At 44.6% G+C, this 14263-nt stretch overlaps 1 protein-coding gene across 7 annotated transcripts in view; it reads right to left on the reverse strand.

Annotated features, from left to right (window-relative positions):
* The window catches only part of MEF2D (myocyte enhancer factor 2D), a 145202-nt gene that overhangs the window by 77440 nt on the left and 53499 nt on the right, over positions 1 to 14263 (reverse strand). Inside the window, exon 1 of one of the 7 annotated variants that reach the window (XM_075607695.1) lies at positions 4239 to 4461. The exons of the other annotated variants lie outside the window; for them this stretch is intronic. The gene's annotated coding sequence lies outside the window, so the exon portion shown is untranslated. Of the gene's footprint in view, positions 1 to 4238; positions 4462 to 14263 lie in introns of those variants that run through there. 7 annotated transcript variants of the gene reach the window in all.

Consider the following 14263-nt stretch of genomic DNA (forward strand, 5'->3'; position numbering starts at 1 on the left):
TTTGTGATATATGGGGAGTGGGAATGCAGTGTTGTCCAACAGTTAAGTGCATATTCGTTACAGAAGCGATACTTTAAAGCAGGGGTGTGTAAAGTTTCTGCCCTGCGCCCCCCTGGCAGCTGCAGTGTTCGTGACCCCCCATTTCCGGTGAACCGTCACGTGACCCCGCAGCGTAATTTGCCGCACGTTACCATGGTGACGTGTCCAGAAGCCGGCTGAATCCCGGTAAATTGAGGTTGCAGAGGCTTCGCGCGGTCCCCCGGCATTTAATTTAAATGCCTCGGGGAAGAGCATGGGGCCTCTGCAACCGCCGCGTCCCCCCCCCCCCCCAACAAAAAAAATATCCCGCGGCCACCCTAGGGGACCCGCCCCCCACTTTGCGCACCCCTGGGTGGCCTACTCCAGTCCTGAAGGTCCACCAACAAGTCAGGTTTTCAGGATATCCCTGCTTCAGCACAGGTGGCTCAATCAGTCGAAGACTGAGCCATCTGTGCTGAAGCAGGAATATCCTCAAATCCTGACCTGTTGGTGGCCCATGAGGACTGGAGTTTGCCCCCCCCTGCTTTAAAGGAATGTTATTGGTTTCCTACAAATGTGGCAAAGGTTTGGGAAAGCAGAGTTCTGGGTACCCAATGCGTATCCCTGTTCCTCTCCATTATCAATGATGGGATCCCAATTGATACCACAACACGGCTCTGAAACCCCCTTCTGAAGGTTATTATCTACCCTTTTGTCATGTGAATCTGAAATAACAGAAGAGGTCAAATATGGGACCGGTGAAGATAAAACACAACGGTCAGTTTCATGTATCTGCATTTCCAATGTCACTCAGCGAGAATCCATGAAGTTCCTTTAAAATATTTATTTTTCTCAACAATATTTATCTACTTCACCTTGCGAAGGTCCCTTCCTCCCCCGTTGCTGTACGCAATGACAATTAGATTGCAAGCTCTTTTGGGATAAGGAATCCCCGTGCCTGTACATTTCCATGTGTAGCAGAATAGGGGTGCTCAACTCCAATCCTCAAGGGCCACCAACAGGTCAGGTTTTCAGGATATCCCAGCTTCAACACAGGTGGCTCAGTCTTTGACAGCCTCTGATTAAGCCACCTATGCTGAAGCTGGGATATCCGGAAAACCTGACCTGTTGGTGGCCCTTGAGGACTGGAGTTGGGCAGCCCTGGTTTAGAACTAAAGTGGCGTTTACCTTGCATTGGATATAGCTTGCGGAGAGAGGTATGTTAAGGTCCAAATTGAACAGTGATCCTTTTCAAAGCAAACGCCAGAATGAGTCTTTGGAGCAGTTGAAATACAAGTGGACAGCTGCTTCTCAGCTGCTGCTGGTCACTGCTCACGGAGAAAAAATATATACAAAAAACACACAACCTGTCTGTTTTAAATGCTCTGGGCCCCATGTGATGTAACCCTTTCGATATCAGAGGAACTTGCCCCGTAAAAAGGGGTTAACCCCGGGGTGGGCAACTCCAGTCCTCAAGGGCCAGGTTTTCAGGATATCTCTGCTTCAACACACGTGGCTCAATCAATGGCTCACTCTTGGACTGCGCCACCTGTGCTGAAGCAGGGATACCCTTAAAGCCTGACCTGTTGCTGGCCCTTGAAAACTGGAGTTGCCCACCCCGGGGTTAAACCCATTCACAGATAGGCCCTAGTAGGCACCACGATAAAGGTGCCCACATGTGGTGCAGAGTTTTAGGGTTATTATAAGATGGCAGTCAGGAGAACCCGCAGGATTAGAGCTTTTCGTGGAAAAACTGCTATTCTTGTTCGATCCTCTGTTATGATCCCCACATTGTACATTCAACATGTCCCGTTCCCTGCGAAAATGTGGGTACTTCCCTAAATGATGACACAGAGTACCCATATCGGGGGATATTTCGGCTTCATCATACAAAACACAGAAGTATACACACGGTTTGCCCGGCAGAGATTGTGTGGTGCGGTCCCTTCTATGCTTAGGACAGACGCCTTCTCAATGTAAGGGGCTTTCTTTAGATTTGACATAGAGGGCATCAGAATTGTGCAGAAAATATTTAGTGAATGAAAAGTTGCAACAGTGTATCATAAAACAGACACTTCAAGAGATGGTTTGCACATACATTATTACATTACTTCTCTATGCTTCAACGTTTCAAGTTCATGCTGCTTGATATATATAGTTGTATTTTTACTTAACTAAAGCAGGAAATGGTCCCCCGACATCTGGGACCATCCGGTTCCCAAGATACCAGCGCCTGGCTAGAATACTTGCCCGGTGAACACAAAATGGCTTTTGGGTCAGCCTCACTGCGTCCAATACAAAGTTGCAATGTCATCAGGAGATGACGCTGCGACTTTCTATTGGTGGGGGGGGGGGGGGGGGGGGGAGGTCCTCGGGATTTCTGCTTTATGATGTGGATCCCAAATATCAGCCACTGCTTTGCTGTGTAGTGATATAGTGCAGATCTAGCGTGTGGTGATAAGTAGCAGCACGTTCATTATCAGTATTTATGCCCTGCCAATGCTATGATGTACCGCAGCTAGCAGAAACATGACACAATCCATTGGTAGCACTGAATGTTTCCCAGCACCTCCTCTCTCGCACTACGGTATACTAAACTTCCTGCAATCATTTCACTTTTGTCTTGAGTCGTTTAGCCTGAATGCACAGAGTAAAATGTCACAACACGTGCAGAATCGCTGCACTCACAGCTTTCCACACCTCAAACTCCCACCTCCTGGGCTACAGTCACTTCAACATTCTGCTATCACCACCCAGGCACGGTGACACAAACGCACATCAGAAGAAAACAGTTATGGACAACTCCTGTAGGACACACACACACATAACGGAAATAGCCGTGTTAGTCCAGTTGCGATACTGCAGAATAAATGAGTTCTTCAGTATTAGGTGATACCTTTTTTATATATCGACAAACCTATACATTTGCACGCCCCGGGCGAGTGGATTTAACAATGTGGCGAGTTTCTATTGGCCCAAGCAGCACACGTGTGGTACTAGGTGGCGAGTAGATTTTTTTGTTCGGCGAGTAGATTTTTTTGGTGATTTGGTGATTTGTCGACCAGTGTGTGTGTGTGTGTGTGTGTGTGTGTGTGTGTGTGTGTGTGTGTGTGTGTGTGTGTGTGTGTGTGTGTATATATATATATATATATATATATATATATACACATATACACATATACATACACATTCAAAAATAAATAGACAATACCGTTCTGTGGCTAACGAAATGCTTTTATTTGTGCGATCTTTCGAGATCCACCGATCTCTTCTTCCGGCGGTGTTACATTGTATAAAGCAGGCAAGGGGTTTACTCAAAAACAGTGCATCCTGGAATGTATCTGACTGAAGTACTGTAAATTCCAATAGACACTGTTTTTAAGTAAAAAACTCTCTTGCTTTATCCATTGTAACATCGCCGGAAGAAGAGATCAGTGTATCAGTGTATCTCGAAAGCTCGCACAAATAAAAGCATTTTGTTAGCCACAGAACGGTATTGTCTGTTCGTTTTTGATAATTAAGCTCAGCTAACACGGTAGAGATACCTCTACAATATATATATATATAATATATATATATAATATATATATATATATATATATATATATATATACACACACACACATATATACATACATAGATACACACACAATATGTAAATATTGATATATTGATGCATATATGTACATACATGCTACTTTAAATGAGGCCCACTGAGTTTCACAGTTAAACAAGTTGATGATATCTTGCAATTCCAGACACAGTATTACTGCTTTTTATTTTTAAAGACACTCCAACCATCCGACAGGCGGGCTTGAAAACTTGCAGACTTAGGAAGGCTCAGCTGGGAGAGGAGCTGCTCTGCAAAAGCGACCTGTGAAACACAGTCTTGTTGATTTTGCCAAGTCCTCTATGCTGTCTGCAGTTTTTACTGGTCTGAGCTTCCCTACCGCCGAGGGTAACTCAGGGCGTTTACACCCCAGGCCTCTCACAGCACGCTGCACGCCGACTGTATTCCATGCTACCCTGCGAGACTGGCTCCCTGAACTGTATACCATGAGCCATGCCTTATAAGGCATGCATGTAAAATCCTTTCAGCCCTGCTAATGACAACAGCCATAAGCCTTTTCTGTGTGAGTGTGTGTGTGTGTGTCTGTGTGTGAGGGCAGGCAGATAACAGAGGCTGCACAGTAACAAAGTATAGAGAGAGAAGTACTTACAGCCGGGAGTGTCGGTGACAGTCCCTTCCTGCCTTGTCCGTTTGGGAACAGCCCGGGGATATGAGAGAGGAAGCCTACGGGAGGTGGGTTTGGACAGCCCCTGCTCCTTCCAGCCCCAGTGTCCAAAACAACTGTCCCCAATCTGTCACTGACAGCGTGGAGGTCGCCAGCGACACAGGGCTGTCCTGAGTGACAGTGGAGACCTCTGCCGTCAGCCGGGCTGCAGCGGGTAAAGGGCAGTGACAGATGTAAGGCCGGGAGGGGGGCTGCCTGTGTGAGTGAGAGGGTATGGCTGGGGGAGGGAGCCAAGCCTCCTGCTTCAAAACAGCTGTTGAAAGCAGCCGCTGAGTTGATTTCCTTTCCAGTGTGGGTGTAACTGGTCCATCTATATATCCCCCCCATGTCCCATTCCTTACCAGTGGTAGAAGTGTTGTTAAAACAAGTAGTGGTGCTGTGGCTCATTTCACATTCTGTTATAGGTGGGACGGGCAAGGGTTAACATTGCCACCTGGGAAGTGGGTGATTGTTGTCTGAATCCTGGCATCAGCAGCTGGTGACCTTGGGCCAGGGTCTTTATCTCTCTGTGCCTTAGGGCAGGGGTGCTCAACTCCACTCCTAAAGCCCCCACCAACAGGTCAGGTTTTAAGGATATCCCAACTTCAGCACAGGTGGCTCAGTCGAAGCCTTAGCCACTTGTGCTGAAGCAGGGACTGATTGAGGCACCTGTGCTGAAGCAGGGATATCCTTAAAACCTGACTTGTTGGGGGGGGGGGGGGGGTCTTGAGGTCTGGAGTGGACAACTACTGCCTTAACGTACCCAAACTTAGACTGCAAGCTCTTAGGGCAAAAACAGTTGAAAGAAAAATATTATGAAATACCATTAAATAATATTTGGAATTGAGAACACGGAGGAGGAAAAATGTATGTGCTTTAAACTTTGGATCATGATGCTCTCCTGCCTCCTGACTGGCCCTGCGTGCTGACACGTCCCCAGCTGTCCGTATTGTCACTACCGGGCACAGAGGAGGGGACACTGACAGACAGGAGCAATGGTTCGGCCTTTTAAAGCCCCCCAAGTGAGGGATTGTCTTTCCTTTCCTACTCCATGGCGGCGTTACATTTCACGGGATTCTCTGACCACTACCGAGACAGCCATGCAAGATGCCAGCTGTGTGATATACTGTATACAGGAGCCTCACAGAGAGCTGCAACACCCCTCAGATTGTATCATATTATATTAATTAATATATACATATTTTATACATACGTACACCTTTATGCATACCAATATATATTCAAATATATATATATACACTATGTGAAATATACAATTATTGTGTGTGTGTGTGTGTGTGTGTGTGTATATATATATATATATACACACACACACACACACACACACACACACACACACACACAATAATTGTATATTTCACATAGTGTATATATATATATATATATATAGCAAATGGAAATATTACTGTATGCTCATTTGCATGTCTTAGACAGGTCTGCAACCCCGCCTTTTCCCATTATCAAACAGCACTTCCACTGCAGCAAGGGATTCTGGGAAATTACATGCAAATGAGCACACAGTGCCACCTTTTGCTTCAAAACCATTTAACATGGTCCCCTATAAGCTTAAGCTTGCTGCATTTCACAGCTTTGAGCACAGCCTGGGTTTCAGATGCATAGCCAGTAAACCCTATATATGCTTTACTGTGGAGGGTTTTTGTCACTTTTTTTACCCACCTTAACTAAACACACACACACACACACACTTTTTTTCACTCACCATAACTTAACTAATGTGTGGTCAAACCCACCCAAGCTTCAAATTGCAAAGCCAGTACAACCAGCCTTACACTGATGAGACCCAAAAGGTCGAGACAGCGGTCTGTGAGCAGGGTTACTGGCAATGCATCTTAACCCAGGCTGTGCTGAAAAGCTGTGCAATGCAACAAGCAGAAGCTTATAAGGATTCCATGTAAAAATGGATTTGAAGCAAAAGATAACACAGCGTGCTCATTTGCACGTAATTTCCCAGAATCCCTTGCTCCAGTGGAAGCACTGTATGCTAGGCGATAAATGTGAAAAGCAGGGTTGCAGACCTGTCTAAGACATGTGAATGTGCTCACAAGTGATATAGAGATATATACATATATATATATATATATATATATATATATATATATATATATATATATATATACACACAGTATAATTGTATATATTTTTATATATGAAACAGTCATTTTGATCACGGAAAGTGGTCAAAATTACCAGCACTACACAAGATATATAAAGAAAATATATGGTTTTATTAGTCCAACTCGCACTGGTTCGCCTGAGTTTTCGGTCCCTCTTGTGTGTCCCAGGGCAGGAAGGATGTTTGCTGCAGGCTTCAGCTTTTCATGTACACATTCAATCAGATATTGAGGGTAAGAAAGTGGCAAAAACCCTCCACCGTACAGTACCTAGAAATCCCACATGTCTCAGGCAGGTCTGCAACCCTGCCATTCCCCATTATCTGTGCTCATTTGCATGTCATTTCCCAGAATCCCTGGCTGCAGTGGAAACATTGCAAAGCTTTCAGTGGTTTTCTGGGGATAAACAGCAAGGCCCTTCCTACAAATCAAGGAATTGCCCTCTGGTTGAAGGGCAGACCCAGGTAGGGTCACACAGTGATCAGTTTAAAAACATGTCATCTTGCTAATTAGGGTCTTTAAAAAAAAAATCCTAATAAGTATTTTTTAATCATTTTTTTCTATTGTATTTTTTGAGACATACACATCTTTACATTTCAAAGGGAACATCACACTAGAGACGGTACACATTATACAAAATATTTTCAAACAGTATTAAGATCCACATTTATGGTATATAATTAGTATTTGTTTGTGTAGTTAAAGATCCATTGGTTGTTTCAATGTTATTCCCTTTGTTTCTTAACAGTGAGCTGCTGATCATTAGAGACCACGTGCACCTTTCCGATACAAAAGCGATACTACTAAGCTTAGATGCTGAAAAAGCATTTGATAGAATAAAATGTTTTTTTCTAGACCACGGATTTGAAATCCAAACTCATTTATTGAGCCAAACACAATAAATGAGTTTGGATTTCAAATCCGTTGTGCCCTGTGTTCCTTCTATCACTGATTCAGGACTGGAAACAGGCTTTCGTTCAAACACAGGAGCACCGGTAATTGTATCATTTATTTTCTTTTTCTAAGGTGTGCAGCATTCACTTTATATGTCTATTTCTAGACCACACCATGCTAAAAGTTTGATTTAAGGGCCCATTTCTGGAGGGCGTCAGAGCCATATACCAGAAGCCCACAGCGTATGTTAAACTCCCAGGGGAAAATTCGGACCCAATCAAGATTACAAATGGAACTAGACAGGGATGCCCCTTGTCTCCTCTCCTCTTTGCCATATCAATTGAGCCATTAACGGCCAAAATTAGAGACAACGTCAATGTTCAAGGAATTCCAAATCGACAGAATAAATTATAAGGTATCTCTATTCGAGGACGACGTTATATTATCCCTAGCAGCTCCACAGTCGCCCCTCCCAAATCTCCAGCTCCTCTTAGATCAATTTGGCAAAGTCTCAGGCTACAAAATTAATAATCCAGCTTTAAGACCCACCTTAAGACACATTTGCTTAAAGAAGCATATGAATAGCACTATGGATCAGCCTGGACACATGATACATAAAGCTTGGCCCCCTGCAGACGCACTTACTAGAATTCCCTCCTACTGTCTCTATACGTTCCCCTACCTACCAATTAGATTGTAAGCTCCCCGGAGCAGGGACTCTTCTTTAATGTTACTCTTACAGTGTGTCTGAAGCACTTATTCCCATGACCTGTTATTTATATTATTTGTTATTTATATGATTACAACATGTATTACTACTGTAAAGCGCTATGTATATTTATGGCGCTATATAAATAAAGACATACAATAATGATAAGTCCAAAGCCCTAAACTTAACACTTCCAGCTTCAGAAATAAAATAGCTGCAATCAAACTTTAATTATAAATGGAGCTCTACCCACATTAAATATCTAGGAATTAAGATAACGAGTTCATATAAATCCCTGTACCAAAGTAATTACCCTCCACTTTTTGAAAAAAATCAAAAAAGACCTACAGGCATGGAATAAACTCCAAATATCCTGGATGGGAAGAATAATTTCCGCCAAAATGAATATTCTCCCAAGATTGTTATACTACTTCCAACCGCTTCCAATAAGCATACCTCATCCTGAGTTGAAAAACATACAAAGCCGAATTTTAATCATTTTTTTAACATGTGTCCTGGGAATGGATGTACATTACAGCTACCTGCTACACTGTACGTGATCCAGTTCCTAACTCGTACAAGGACGGGGAGGGGCCGTGCATAAATCAATTTATTGTATGTCTTTATTTACATAGCGCCAAAATTGTACTCAGCGCTCAGATTATCAGATCGTTGGGGTGCAGCAAACTAGACTAACAATGACCCCAACCCACTCAGAGTGCTGTCTGTGAATGAAAAAAGCCATCGCAAATTACTTAAACGTGTTAATTATCTTATGTAACAAAAACCGGTATCAACCCAATACTTTCAACATATTAAACTGATCGCTATCTCTGCGGATAGGAACATATCCCCTTTGTTCACGCTGAACATTCCGACATAATGTTCATTCCAGTGCCGCAGAGTGTCTTATGGCAGAAGGCTGCTTAGTAAATATTGTCCTATACCTTTAAGCAATGCTGGACAAGGCTGTGGGTCGCATGTTCAGCCTTATATACTATATACTCCCAGGGATCACTTGTGTGCTTATAGAAGGGTCTGTACTGTAGTTAGAAAGCAATACGACGCTACAATATTTGGGAACCATGGCTCGACCGCAGAGGTCCAACTGTCCGGTAGGCAAACTCTCAGACTATTAGGTCCATCAGAGGGAGAGAGATGAAAGGGAAACGGTCATGTCCCGCCCCCCCCCCCCCCCCCCCACTTTTTGTCGTCCACACTTCCCTATCCACCTCCGTCCCCTATCCCCCTCCACACCCCCTTAACCCAATTTTTCCAACAAAAATTGAAAATGCCTTATTGGATTCAAAGTCTGTATATTGTAAGTTATGTGTTAGTATAACCCTACTGTACTTGTATTCTTTTCCTGTGCAACTCCAATAAAGGAAAAAGATTGGTAAAAAAAAAAAAAGAAAGCAATACAACGGTTTCCCAAAGTCTCCTGGATGTAAAACATCTACCGATATATCAAACAAGGAAAATATCCCATTGGTCTCAACAGGGTTTAACACAGGGGTGGCCAACTCCAGTCCCCAAGGTTCACCCCCAACATGGTCAGGTTTTCAGGATATCCCTGCTTCAGAACAGGTAGCTCAATCAGTCTCTGCTTCAGCAGGTGGCTCAATCGGTCCCTGATTCAGCACAGGTGGCTCAATCCGTCCCTGATTCAGCACAGGTGGCTCAGTGGAAGACTGAGCCACTGATTGAGCCATCTGTGCTGAAACAGGGATATCCTGAAAACCTGACCTGTTGGTGGCCCTTGAGGACTGGAGTTGCCCACTCCCGGTTTACAGCAGATGCACTTTTTAAACGGAGTGCAGATTTCTGTACCAGTTGAGGAAACGTCACTAAACAAAGTCGTCAGAGGGGCTCTATAGATGGAACGCTATGAACAACCTTCGTCGCCTGAAGATCAACGTCTTTAAGGGTCATTGACACAAAGTATTTTTCCTTTATATTCCACTGTAGACTTCCGCTTGCAATTTGTGGGGCGGTAATAAGAGGAGCCAGGGAGGAGTAAAACGACGACTCTAATAAGATAATCAATTAGATTACGTGTTTCTTTCTCCATTTTTCTTATGAAAGATTTGGGCTTGGTGTAAACTTCTCTTCCCAAGAGGCTTATTCTTTACCTGCCGATCGAGCCATTTTTTGGCCGCAATTGCCCATTGATGTCTCGGATCGGCGGACATAGAATAAGCCGAGACCAATCTGCAAGAAATATAACACTTGCCATTAATATATTGCTTAGACTTCACTCAAGAGTAATAGGAAGCAGTTTATAGACATTCATAGAATATTCTTTGTTTAAAATAGCACATAAAAATCCCACGTGTGGCGACATTCACATGTCTCAGGCAGGTCTGCAACCCTGCCATTCCCCATTAACTCTTAGTATACACTGTTTCCACTGCAGCCAGGGATTCTGGGAAATGACATGCAAATGAGCACACAGTGTCACTTTTTACTTTATGTCCATTTTAACATGGATCCAATATAAGCCTATGCCTGCCGTATCACGCAGTTTTTCAGTATCACGCAGCTTTTCAGCACCGCCTAGACGTGCAGAGCCAGTATTCGCAGAGAACTATTTTGACCTTTAGGGTCTCTTCAGTGTGAGGCTGTTATGCTTGTTTTGCAATGTGAAGTTGGAATAGGTTTCAACCACACATTATATAAGTTATGGTGGGTAAATAAAAAGTGACAAAAACCACCGTACAGTGTACAGCAAATACAAATATCACTTGTGAGCACATTCGCATGTTTCACACAGGTCTGCAGCCCTGCCGTTTCGCCATTATCGCTTAACATACAAAGCTTCCACTGCAGCCAGGGATTCTGGGAAATCACATGCAAATGAGCACACAGGGTTACTTTTCACTGTTTAAAATAAAAACAATTTGGCATAAAAACTTCTCATGCTAATAATATTGCAGCGTGTTTAACATCGTCCTAAATACCTCCTGAGACAGCAACGTATTATCTGTAAACCCCTCTGATTCTGGAGGGAATTGCCCTGCATCGTAATGAGGTCCATTTAAATCCTGCCCCTACACACTCTGGCTGAGACACCCTCTAATGTAACATGCTATCTGTAAAAGTTCTACACTGCTGAGCCTTTCAGATAGGGAGAGATAAGATCCTGACAGAAAGACAAGAAACACTGCCAGGGTATCTGTGTTGTATTGTTGATGTAGGTGTTAAAAACTGTGATTAAACACAGAGGGATCTGTGTGCCTAGCGGATCTTATTAACCCCTTCACCGCCTCTGTTGCAAGCCTGGCTGAAAAGCGATGAACACCAGTGTCAAGTGTAAAACTTTTCCTTTTTTTCCCAACCTCAAATGTGATATGGAATATAATAAAGCTTCGTTAAAGGCCCAACCGTGGCCAAAAAAACACCTTGGCTTTGCCGGACTATTGACAGCAAAGGGGTTAGATCAGGGGTGGGCAACTCCAGTCCTCAAGGGCCACACACAGGTCAGGTTTTGTATATATGTACTGTATGTATGTATATAGCGTCATCCAGGTATATAGCGCTTTACAACATGTGACATAATATTATAACCCAACGGGAATAAGCGCTTCAGACAAAACCATAGGAAAAGGAGCCCCTGCCCCGAAGAGCTTACAATCTAAGTGGTAAGTGGGGAGAACTTACATAGACAGTAAGAGACTGAGCCACTGATTGAGCCACCTGTGCTGAAGCAGGAATAGCCTTAAAACCTGACCTGTTGGTCGCCCTTGAGGACCGGAGTTGCCCACCCCTGGGTTAGATCTGTACCCAGGAAAGAAGCTTTGATTGCACATATAATCCAGCATCCCTGGAAATACTTCTTACAGGCAACACTTTCAGCTTCCTATTCCCCGTTCTCACTACAATGCTGCCATTCTAACAAAAAAAAAAAAAAAGATGTTTTTTTTTCTTTTTCCTAAAGCGGAAACCACCACAGTATTTCATTTCAAACCCTCGGAGCAAACTGAGGCTCCATTGTTCGTCTTCTGAGCATCCGCTAAGAAGAAATAAATGTATTGTGCGGTGCGTTAAGTGGCAGTGTGTGTCTGGCTGCTGCCTTGTGTTGTTGCTGGACAGCATATATCTTTCAAGCAATAATATCAGCATTTTCGTAGCTTCTGTGTCTACAATTCACATTTAACAATACAGTTTCATCATAGAATGGAATTGTGCTAATATTCTAATCAATACCAGATACAGATGTAACGAGGGTTATTACACCCGCTCAGAACGCAGAATAATCACAGATTTTTCCATAGGTTTCAATGGCATGGATAACGCAGCATAGCACAGAATACCCCACCTTTATGTAGGTATTTACAGATATAAAACAATAGGAAGAGGTGTCCCTGCTCCGAAGAGCTTACAATCTAAGTGGTAAGTGGGGAGAACTTACAGAGACAGTAGGAGGGTGTTCTGGTAAGGGCGTCTGCAAGGGGCCAAGGTTGATGAAGTGTACGGTATCAGCCAGCGGAGCTACCCATGTGCTTCTTTAAAGGAGGTGTGTTTTAAGAAAAGGTCCTAAAGGTGGATAGAGAGGGTGCCAGTTGAATATTGAGGGGAAGGGCATTCCAGAGGTGTGGGGCATTGCAGTCACCAGTGGGTGTAATGCCCTTGGCTGTAACTGTATATTTCTGGGCGTTTCTCCTGTTATGCTTTAAGCCCTCCGATTGCAAATCTTTTAAATACATCCTCAATTATGAATTGAATTGAATGTGTTACATGGCTGACTGCTTTCTCTTTTCCCTTGTTTAAACTTCATTAGAATTTGCTAAGTGTAACCATACCTCACGGTTGCTGTGAAACCGAATTTGGAAATCTAATTTTGCTAGTACCTCTAGTCTAATGCTCACAGGGCTTCGTATGTCTTTAACCCAGGCCGTGCTCAAAAAGCTGTGTAATACGGCTGCATAAGCTTGTAGGGATCCATGCTAAAATGGATAAGGCCTCGGCCATGTTTAGCGCTTGCTGGCAGAAGCGTGCTGACGCGCGCTCCCGCTCTGCACTGAGCCCCTACAGCCGCAATTAGAGCGGCTTTAGTAGGGGATCACCTGCCCTTCCGCAAGCGCGCGGAAGCGTAGGTCTTAGGGGAATTTAAAATTCCCTCGCTTGCCGGCGCGACAGGCCGGTCACGTGAGCGGTTTGCCCAATGAGGGCGAACCAGCTCCGTGACGTCACTGGCCCACCCCCGGCCAGTGACGTGCCCGCCCCCGGCCCGCCCCCTGACGGCCCGCTGACCGCAAGGCCAGGGAAAGCACCCTCTTTCCCTGCGCCTCAGCACGCCAGCAGGGAGCCTGGCCGAGGCCTAAGAAGTAAAGAGTGACTCACTGTGAGAGCTCATTTGCATGTCATTACCCAGAATCCCAGGCTGCAGTGCAGGTACTGAATGCCAAGCGATTATGGAAAAAGCCAGGTTGGTGAGCCTGTCTGAGACGTGAATGTTTGCAGAACAAGTGTCAGAAGTGACAGATGCCACCTGTAATCATGGCTACCCCCCAAATTCATGGAGGGGCAGACAATTCTGTGGAGGGGGGTTCTCTTCTGGAATCCAGAAGTCAACGGGTTTGGGTCCTCTGGGACAGGAATTAACTGTGTCCACATTACAGGACTGAATATCTTCTCCATCACGTCCCGTTTCTGCGCCCTATATCTTTCCCCTACAATCCTTGACACAATACACACTAAGTGACCGTCCCCATCGTTCTGTCCCCGATGCCTCTCCCCATTACAACTGCCTCCATTCCCTTCCTTAAAGTGACAATCCCTCTTCTGTCTCTTCCCGGCTGAGTCCCCACCGCTCATACCCATCACGATAGCCCTCATTCTCTGGGCGCTTGATCTGAATCAGGCACATCCTAAATATCGAAGGGCGGAAGAAGTTGAGCTTGAATATTATTCAGGGACTAGTCACTACTAGGAATAACCAAAGATACAATGTAACCCGCTGACAGGCTGCACTGGTGGCTGGCAGAGAGAGCAGCCCAGCACTGTCACAAAGAGAGCAGTATGTCTTAGGGTCGGGGGAAAAGTGTTGCCTTTGCTGGATAAATGAAGGGAGAGCTTTCTTTCTCTCCTCAGCTGTTGTAGAGCTCGCCGTGTGACGGGACGCAGGGAGGCACATGTGGAACAGAACGTAATGTTCCGGCCGAGGAATAATCCAGCAGAGCTTCGGATTGATGTAATTGGGCCAGGCAGGGGGG

Source organism: Ascaphus truei, chromosome 7, assembly GCF_040206685.1.
Source record: "Ascaphus truei isolate aAscTru1 chromosome 7, aAscTru1.hap1, whole genome shotgun sequence".
Classification (NCBI taxonomy): domain Eukaryota; kingdom Metazoa; phylum Chordata; class Amphibia; order Anura; family Ascaphidae; genus Ascaphus; species Ascaphus truei.